This window comes from Spinacia oleracea, chromosome 4 (assembly GCF_020520425.1).
Source record: "Spinacia oleracea cultivar Varoflay chromosome 4, BTI_SOV_V1, whole genome shotgun sequence".
NCBI classification, from domain to species: Eukaryota; Viridiplantae; Streptophyta; class Magnoliopsida; order Caryophyllales; family Amaranthaceae; genus Spinacia; species Spinacia oleracea.
Window position 1 is genome coordinate 185,708,575 of NC_079490.1, and position 11,247 is coordinate 185,719,821.

Here is an 11,247-nt window from a genome sequence, read left to right on the forward strand (position 1 = left end):
ACATCCCCAAATCTTAAGAAAAGACGCATTTGGAGGCTTTCCAAACCATAATTCGTATGGAGTCTTTTCGACAGCTTTAGACGGAGCTCTATTTATAGTGAGTGCAGCTGTATTTAGTGCATGTCCCCAAAATTCTAATGGAAGTTCGGCCTGACCCATCATTGACCTGACCATGTCTAGCAAGGTTCTGTTCCTCCGTTCTGACACACCGTTCCATTGTGGTGTTCCAGGAGGAGTCAATTCTGATAGAATTCCACATTCTTTCAGATGGTCATCAAATTCATAGCTCAGATATTCACCGCCTCTATCAGACCGCAGTGCCTTGATCTTCTTGCCTAATTGATTCTCTACTTCACTCTGAAATTCCTTGAATTTGTCAAAGGATTCAGACTTATGCTTCATTAGGTAGACATAACCATACCTACTGAAGTCATCAGTGAAAGTGATAAAGTAGCTGAAACCACCTCTAGCATTTGTACTCATTGGTCCACATACATCTGTATGGATTAAACCCAATAGTTCATTTGCTCTTTCTCCAACTTTAGAGAAATGTTGCTTTGTCATTTTGCCAAGTAAACATGATTCGCATTTACCATAATCCTCTAAGTCAAATGGTTCTAGAATTCCTTCCCTTTGAAGTCTTTCTAAGCGTTTCAAGTTTATATGGCCTAATCGACAATGCCACAGATAGGTGAGATCTGAATCATCCTTTTTGGCCTTTTTGGTATTTATGTTATATACTTGTTTGTCGTGATCTAATAAATAAAGTCCATTGACTAATCTAGCAAATCCATAAAACATCTCTTTAAAATAAAACGAACAACTATTGTCTTTTATTATAAAGGAAAATCCCTTAGCATCTAAGCAAGAAACTGAAATGATGTTTTTAGTAAGACTTGGAACATGGAAACATTCTTCCAGTTCCAAAACTAGCCCGGAGGGCAACGACAAATAGTAAGTTCCTACGGCTAATGCAGCAATCCGTGCTCCATTTCCCACTCGTAGGTCGACTTCTCCCTTGCTTAACTTTCTACTTCTTCTTAGTCCCTGTGGATTGGAACATAAGTGTGAGCCACAACCTGTATCTAATACCCAAGAAGTTGAATTAGCAAGTATACAGTCTATAACGAAAATACCTGAAGATGGAACGACTGTTCCGTTCTTCTGATCTTCCTTTAGCTTCAAGCAATCTCTCTTCCAATGCCCCTTCTTCTTGCAGTAGAAGCATTCGGATTCAGAAGTGGGTTGACTGACCTTCCTCTTTGCAGATTTGGCGCCAGTATGCTTAGTTGGGCTGGCCTTGTTGCCACCTTTCTTAGCATTCCTCTTCTTTCCAGATTTCTTGAACTTGCCCCCACGCACCATAAGCACATCCTGCTTATCACTTTTGAGCGCCTTTCAGCGGTCTTCAGCATACCGTGAAGCTCAGTGAGCGTTTTGTCCAGACTATTCATACTGTAGTTCAGTTTGAACTGATCATACCCGCTATGAAGAGAATGGAGGATGGTGTCTATAGCCATTTCCTGAGAAAATTGCTGATCCAGCCGACTCATATTCTCAATGAGTCCAATCATTTTGAGAACATGTGGACTTACGGGCTCGCCTCTCTTAAGCTTGGTCTCAAGAATTTGCCTATGAGTCTCGAATCTTTCGACTCGAGCCAGATCTTGGAACATGTTCTTCAACTCACTGATGATTGTGAAAGCATCTGAGTTGATGAACGTTTTCTGCAGATCCGCACTCATGGTGGCGAGCATTAGACATTTCACATCCTTGTTGGCATCAATCCAACGATTGAGGGCTGCCTGAGTGATCCCGTCGCCTGGAGCTTCGGGCATCGCCTCATCTAGGACATACTCCTTTTCTTCCTGCATAAGAACTATTTGCAAGTTCCTTTGCCAGTCAAGGAAGTTTTTCCCGTTCAACTTCTCCTTTTCGAGAATTGATCGAATGTTGAATGAATTGTTGTTTGCCATATTAAAAACTACAATTGAAAAGAATAAACAAATAAATAACCATTCACAGTTTCTCTTAATAAACTTAAATTCTAGCATTCATGCATAATTCAATGTTTATTAAGCATTTTATTCAAGTTATGTGTTCCGGCAGGTGTGAATAAAATGATTCCAAGATCCTAAAATCATTGAAGAACTAAGCACAGTTTGTCGACTTAATCCTAGAACATCTTAGGTAAGCAAAAGCCTTTTGCTAATAGTCTAGAAACTATTCTTGGTTGATAGGTACGTCTAAGAACTTATTAGGTAAACCTATCGAATTTGCCACGACATAAAAGGACTCCTTACTTATATCGTTGAGTTTCACCAAAACTAACATGTACTCACAATTATTTGTGTACCTTGCCCCTTTAGGACCAATAAGTAACACCTCGCTGAGCGAAAACTATTACTAGATTGATGTAAAGGATATCCAAGCAAGTGTATATTTTGGCATGGCACCTTTTAACTCAATTTTTAAGTTTGGAACTTAAGGCTCTTACTATGTTGGTTAGATTTTAAGTGAACTAAAATCCTTAATCATGCAACATAATCAAGCTTTTGATCTCATGCATTTTAAGACATATTTAAAGCAATAAATAACTTAAAACATGCATAAGATATTTGTGATCTAGTATGGCCCGACTTCATCTTGAAGCTTTGACTTCAAAGTCCGTCTTGAAAATCTCCGTGGGAGGCACCATTTTCTTCAAATAGGATAAGTTATAACTAATTACAACTATTTGATGGTACGCAGACCATATTTGAATTGAAAAATAACTTTGGTGCTTTAGACCAATTACATTCAAATTAATGGTACGCAGACCATATTTTCTATCCTATTTGGGCCATACTAGTCACTTCATAACCTGCAAAACAGTACATATACAATATATACCATTCACCCATTCATTATCATGAATGGCCCACATAGCTGGTTAGTTAAAACACATTATGCATCACGTAAACATTTGCAGCAATTAATCAAGGTCACCAATAATCTACCAATTATTCAGTCCTTATTAATTCTAATCGAGTTGTTTTAACCTTAAGGATTTGTAGACCTAATCAAGAGTTTATGACTAAAAGCACTCCCACTCAAACCAATAAATTCATATGCTTTACTAATTTTAAACATAAAATTGTATTTCTAGTCTAACCGGAAACATACAAATTTAATTAAAATTTAAAGCTCATATAAATTTATAATTGAATCCAAAAATTTAATTTTAATTTCAGTCACATTTAAATTAATTTATGATTTTAATTTTAGTAAAATAATTAGAATAAATGCCATTTATTATAATTATAATATTCAAAATTAAAATCCAAGAAATTAATTCAAATTATTAATTTTAAAATCAATTAAAATTACGTGAACTGAAATTTTCAAATTAAACATTCAAAAACGATCTAATCGAAACGCAAACATCCTATGCGTTGCACGCCCATGGGCTGTACGCACACAGCCATTGCTGGCCATGTGCGCGCAGCCCATGCGCTCGTTGCATAGCTGCTGCTGTCCCATACGCAAGCCTCCGCACAGCGCCCACCGCACGCGAGCTATCGCTCGCAGCGCGCGCGCGTTACCGCGCTCGCTGGTGCGCGAGATCGCTCGCTGGTGCGCGCGAGCCATCGCTCGCTGGGGCGCTGCATCGCTCGCTGGTGCGCGCGAGCCATCGCTCGCTGGCGCGCGAGATCGCTCGCTGCGCGCGCGCGAGCCATCGCTCGCTGGTGCGCGAGATCGCTCGCTGGTGCGCGCGAGCCATCGCTCGCTGGGGCGCGAGATCGCTCGCTGCGCGCGCGCGAGCCATCGCTCGCTGGTGCGCGACATCGCTCGCTGGGCGGGCGACGTCGCGCGCTGTGCGCGCGAGTGATGCTGTGCGCAGCGCTCGTGGCACGCGAGCTTGCGCTCGCTGCGCACGAGGTTGCGCGCTGTTGTGCGAGGCAGCGCGCGCTGTGGCGCAGCTCGCTTGCTGCCCACACGCGACTGCCTTGGCTCGCCCCTCGCCCATGCCCATCCGTTCATTGCTCGTCGCACACGACACAAGGCAGGGCTGCTGCCTTGCGCTCGTGCACTACGCCCTTGCTCATTGCATTCGTGCCGCACGGGCGACGAGCTCCCTTGCTCGTCGTCGCATGCCCGCATTATACAACACCCCTTAAGGGTAACACGAAGCGTCCATTGCTTCGTGCGTGCAAGTTATTTGAACGAATCGCATAAAAATTTAAAATTTATATTTAAAATTAATGACAAATTAATAAATAATATTAATTTCATAATTTTAGGGCGAAAAAATCGAAAATTTATTATCCAATTGATTTCCGATTGATATGGATTCAAGTCTAGGTCATAAAAATTTAAAATTTATCGTAAATTTACAATTTTTATGGTGGTTTTTAATCATAGGTTTCTAATTAAATTACAATTAATTATGAAAATCAAATTAATTCTAAATTATTCTAATTTTCAACAAATTAATCATAATTACAAATTAGATTGCATAATTAACAAGACTAGGCATTCAAACTTGTTAAACATATGCAGTAGGTCAATCAAAAATTCAAGATTTATCAACAAGAATCGCAAATATTTAATTTAACATCTTAAATTTACGAAATTTTGCATCCGAAAAACTAAAACCTTCGAAAAGTCATAGTTAGGCTTCGAATTTGAGAATTCTGGGTTCGGCAGAAAAATACTGTTTTTGTCAAAATTTTAGAATGCCTTTTACATGCGGAATTGACACAAAAATCACTCAATTCGGATGAGTAATGAAGAAACTGCCGAAAAACTGCGTACATATAATTAAATAAACGCAATTTGCAATTAATTAACAATTACGAAAATTAATCACCCCTTTTAATTCTTGCAAATTTGTAATATTTAACCATGTTTATGCAATTTAGATTATGAAAATAATAAGGGGCTCGTGATACCACTGTTAGGTTATGATACATATGACATTTACATAAATCATGCGGAAACAACCATTAACCCAGGAGACATATTATTTACACATAATCATTTAGCATAGTTTAGATGCATACTCTTTGTTGCGTGCCTTCCCTAGCTGCGCCCGAACCGAACAAGAACAAGTCTTTTAGGACTCCAAGTGTCGTCCCTCCGTAGAAAGTCCACAGCACGTCCGGATCCGCCTTAAGATTGACCAACTAGAATCGCCCTTAAGGTACTCAGAAAATTCGGCACTTTTGGGGCAAGATGGGTTTTAATTTTCTCTCAAAAAACTCACTTTTGAATACTTTGAAACTTGTATATAAATTATGACCCCTAGGCCTTTATTTATAGAGTTATGGAAAAGGAATCGTAATCCTAGTAGGATGCGAATTAATTGGAATTAGAATTCTACATGAATTCTACTTAATCAATTTATCCAATAGGAATAGACATTTAATCATACACTGACTCTTGCAGATTCAGGAATCTCGCATGAGCTCAAACTCACACACACACGGCAGCCACAAGGGCTGCCCACGCATGCGAGCAGCAGCCCACGCAGCGCGGCCCACGCATGCGCGGCCTTGTGCGCGCTGGGCTGTGGCGTGCGTGCTTGCTGGGCGATGGCCTGGCTTCGTGCTGGGCCTTCGTCCGGCAGGCCTCGTCCGATGCTAATTCGTACGATACGCTTCCGATTAAATTTCCATTTCCGGAATCTATTTCCGATACGAACAATATTTAATATTTCCGATTCCGGAATTAATTTCCGTTTCGAACAAATATTTAATATTTCCGTTTCCGGAATTATTTTCCGATTCCGGTAATATTTCCGATTCTGACAATATTTCCGTTTCCGGCAATATTTCCGATTCTGGTAATATTTCCATTTCCAACAATATTTTCCGATACGTACCATGTTTCCGTTTCCGGCAACATCTACGACTTGGATAATATTCATATTTCCGATACGATCCATATTTCCGTTTCCGGCAATATCATCGTTTCCGGAGTATTCATTTCTTGCCTGTGACGATCTTAGCTCCCACTGAAACCAAGATCCGTCGGTTCCGAATATTCATAGATGGAGTATTTAATGCCATTAAATACTTGATCCGTTTACGTACTATTTGTGTGACCCTACGGGTTCAGTCAAGAGTAAGCTGTGGATTAATATCATTAATTCCACTTGAACTGAAGCGGCCTCTAGCTAGGCATTCAGCTCACTTGATCTCACTGAATTATTAACTTGTTAATTAATACTGAACCGCATTTATTAGACTTAACATAGAATGCATACTTGGACCAAGGGCATTATTTCCTTCAGCTAACACCTTATTTTCCCTACCTATTTTCCAGACCATACCTCCCTCAAACTTACCTTGCGCCTGATAAAGACCCTTCCTTCCCCACGAGATTCCCACCCCTCTGCCTTCTTTACTACCAAGAAAATTATTCCCCTGACCATCAAAGCTACAAATCACTCTCGAAGATAATAATTGGGGGTTATTCACCAAGCGTTGAACCTGTTTAAACAACAAAGTATCATTCAACAAAGCTGCAGCTCTCACACCCAAACCTCCTTCTTTTTTGGGTTTTTGAACAATCTCTCGTCCCACCCAATGCATTCCCTTTCCACCCTTGCCTGCCCAGAAGAATCTAGTAACTAATGAATCTATTTTATTTGTGACAGAGGTAGGAACTTTTAAACATCTCATCACATGAGAGGCAACACTGAGAAGGACAGATCATATCAAGATAACCTTCGTTGGTTGAGAAAGACCTAAGGAGGACCAAGATAGAATTTTATTTTGTATCTTATCAATGAGGAACTGAAAATCCTCCTTTTTCCTTCTTCCTAGGTCAATCGGAGCACCTAAATGATTCCCTAACTTTCCAGTTTCACCTATTGTTAAGACATTTCTAAGCTTCCTTCTCATCTCTTCCTTCATATGAGATTAGAACTTAATATGGGATTTCCTTTGATTCAAACACTGGCCCGAGATACTCCCAAAATCATTGATTATTTTCATCACATTAACACAAGATTCCTCACTTGCTTTAAAAAAGACCATTGCATCATCGGCAAAGAAGAGATGGTTAATCGAAGGTGCACGCCTACACACTTTTATCCCTTTGAACAGATCAATATCTTCCCCTAGCGAGAGCATTCGCGAGAAAAATATTTCTTTAAAAATCACTAATAATGTATAAAATTAGTTATTTAACCGTTTAAAATGTTTATCTATCAACCTTTATTTGTTATAATATAAAAGTTAATCAAAGCATAGTAAAAGTTACAAAAAAAACTATGTAAAAGTTATCTGGTGTACAATAAATTTATTGTACACCTTGTGTGCACAAGATATTTATATCATTTAATCCTCACAATGAGAGTATCAAAAATTTAATACAAACTTTTATATAAGGCGGTCTTACACAAAAGACCACATTGGTGTCATATAAGTTAAGTAATGAAATCAATTAGTTAAACAATAAAATCAATTAGTTATGCACTGTAATAAATTAGTTAAGTACTGAAACTCATTAGTTAAACACTGAAACTAATTAGTTAAGCAATGCAACCAATTAGTGAAACGATTAGTTAAGCAATGCAACCAATTAGTTAAATGATTGGTCTTTTCCGTAAGGCGGTCTTACACAAAAGTTGCCGAAATTATGTGTATTGAGTAGTAACTAGTAAGTAGAACAAAGATATTTTGTGGAAGGAACAAGAACCGCATCACATAGCAACAAACCTCATAAAAAAAAAGCACCAACCAAAATAAAAAAGAAGAAAATGATTGAAAGGTCGAAGAAGAAAAACACCAAAAACTCTAATATAATGGAATTAACTACCAAAGTTTAGCCTTTTTGTTCTATGATAACTGATTTACCAAACTATATCTGTGACATAGATAACGACTTTTGAATTATCTTAATTTCTATCACTTTCTACTTTCTCCCGCCAAAAAAAAAAGAAAAAAGAAAAAGTTTAAACTTTGTAGATCACACGTGAATGAACACTGGTGTTATGCATGCATGCTATAGTTTAAATTTATGGTTAAAAGATGAGCACTCGTGAACTCTTTCAACTACTTAAGAATATACTTCACTTAATTAGGTTATTAGATACTATTCATATAATTTAATTTTTAAATGTGCTCCAACTATTTGATATCCATAATTTGTGTTTTTTCTTATACTCATTTTATTATATACTCCGTATTAAACCGCTAACAACTACCAGTTAATTTACCAAACGCTTTAAACAAACAACTAATTCAACCAGCTAGTCAAACTATCGAGCTAATATATACGACAAACAACAAACAACTAAATTTTCAAATGCTTTAAACAAATAGCTAATTCAATCAGCGCTAGTCAAACCATATAATACAAACCGCTAACAACTAGTCAAACCAGTTAACAGCTAATTAAGAGTTAATTGTCAAACAGGGTCGTAATCTTTTTGACCATTTATATTATCCAATATGCTTGTAAGCTTAATTTTATGTATCAAATTAAGTGTATTCATACTGGTAATTTTGTGTAACCCTAGTTGCTTATATTAGTGTTGAACTTTACGAACTAGCGGGTGATCTATATTATATAAAAGTACGTTTGAGTCGACGTCAAAATAGTGATACCTATATTACCTTTTTGAAATTTGAAAAATAATATATAAATATAATTAAAATATATGTATGGAGTACCAAAATCGCCCAATATTATAACTAGAAATAATACTTCGTATATAATTAAAAAGACATAAAATAATAAACCAATTAATGTTTGGGTATTTTTAAATTACAAGCACGCGCCATGTGTATAGAAAACTAGTAATTAAGTAAGTTAAGGATCGTTCCAACCCAAAATTAAACCAATTGTCAATAAATCAAGTTACTAACATAACTTGATCTTTAAAATTCCAAGTTGATAATCATCTACGTACCTCTCGACTCTCGTAAACTCATTTGTGCTGATGTGCACAAATATAAGGTGTTCAACAAACGAAGAACAGTGAAAGATCAGCCATGCAATTAATCATGACAACTTGAAATTGTTGTGAACCATTAGTTAATGAAACTTAAATCAAATACTTGATGAAAATTAAACGACAAAAATGTAATCAAATTCAACCACACAAATATTATTAATTGGCATTTCATATTAATTAATTGCATCAATAATATATAGTGGCTAGAAATATAGCTTTACATATTAACCATAAACGAAATGCAAGTAGACTTTAATTTCTTTTCCTATTTATTGCCAATTAACGTATTTGCATGGCAAATTGTTAGCCATGCAGAATCATAGGTAACTTGACCAAATGGGGGGTTCTAATTTTATTATTTTATTTCATTTGTAATTGATTGTTGAAGAAGTATTCTATCCATGCATTACTTTTTCCAACTAATTGTGATTCTCTCTGTCCCTTAATACTCGATCTGTTTTGACCGGACATGCTTGCCGATGCACAACTTTGACCATAAATTTCTTTAACTACACATTATAAAAACTTATAAAAATATTAATATTTTGAAAAAATATATTAAGATGACACCAACAATATATTATATACTAACATTTATTTTCATATACTAGAAATAAAGTAGAGTCAAAGTGAATTATGTGAATAGTGCAAAAAGTCAAAACAGGTCAAGTATTAAGGGACGGAGGGAGTATATGACTTGACCTTGGAAAAATTATACGAGTAACATTCTAGTCGTATAATCACTCATAAGATTAGAACTTGTGTAATTTATACGGAGTAATAAATATAACAATACCTAGTAAACGATAATAGTTTGTTTTAATAAAGGTACGTTACTACTAACGAAAATATAAGTTACAAAATGATTTCCCTTGAGTTTTTCCATATTAACATAGAAACAGAAGCCAAGAAAATAAGAACGAAGTAATTAAGTAGAATGTGGATTGATCATGAAGGTTGAAATGCACTTGGTTCTGATTAAATTTATCACTACAAGAATTTGTATCTATAATGATAACTTAATAACGACGGGTCAAAAATCCCGTCGCATAAGGCTTTTGCGATGGGGCTAACAACCAAACAAAGACGGGAACAACCGTCGTAAATGTCTTTTACGACGGATTAACGACGAGATTTTCCATTAATGACGGCCCCTTTTATGACGGGTTTGCGACAGGATTTCCCGTCATTAATCAACGATTATTGGCCTTTACTGACGGGATTTCCTGTCGTTAATCGTACAATTTTTTGTAGTGCATGTAGGGTAGAAATTGGTTTAGATGTGAATTATTATGCATACATTATACGAGTACAACTATACATAGAAACAGGTTCATACCATATTGGTTAATTTTGATGTCAATTCAACTAATAGGTCATGTATTCACTCTCAATCTCTTCAACCTTTAACATATTCACTCCCAATTTAAACATAGTACTTACTACGTACTTTACAAAGTTAGCTCGTCAAAGTTGACAAAATATAAATTAACTCTTTTAATTTATCAGAAAATATATTGTCTCGATCCTTCAACACTAAGGTGCGTTATAAATTACACTATCTTTTAATTTGTCTGAAAATATTGTCTCGTTCCTTACAATTAAAGTTCTAAAATTTAAAACAATGTCACCAAAACTTATCTAAAACGTTAATAGGAGGTGCAACTACACCTGTCAAAAATCGACCCGATCCGAAAACCGATCCTAATCCGACCTGAAAATATTGGGTCTTGAACAAGATTTTGTGATTCATAACCCGATTTTATCCGATCCCGAGCAACCTGAAAAGTAATGGGTCAAAACCCGACCGAACCCGTTTTGAACCCGACCAATTGAAAATCATTGTATTTATAGTAATAAATGAGATAATTTAAGCATAATAAACACGTTGCTTTTTACTATTGTTGTGTGTAATATGATTTTAATTTGAATTATACGTCATTTTATGGTTGAATTTGACTAAATATAAACTTGTGTAGGCAATTTTTTTTAACTTGTGCCCATATTTTGTATATTTATCACCTAAATTAATGAAAATATAATGCGCGTTCTAAAATCTCATAACCCGTTGGGTCGACCCGAACCGAAAGTTTTGGGTCTTGAACAAGCATTTTAAACCCGAACCCAAAAGTGACCGACCCGATTCAACCCAAACCCGAAAATAATTTTTTACAACCCAACCCGACCGACCCGTTTGACAGGTCTAGATGCAAGTGTTACTTGACAAGAAAAGAACATGATGATGTCCATGGTAATGAAATTTTGTCTCAAACTTGGTGTTTTTTTTCATAATTTTG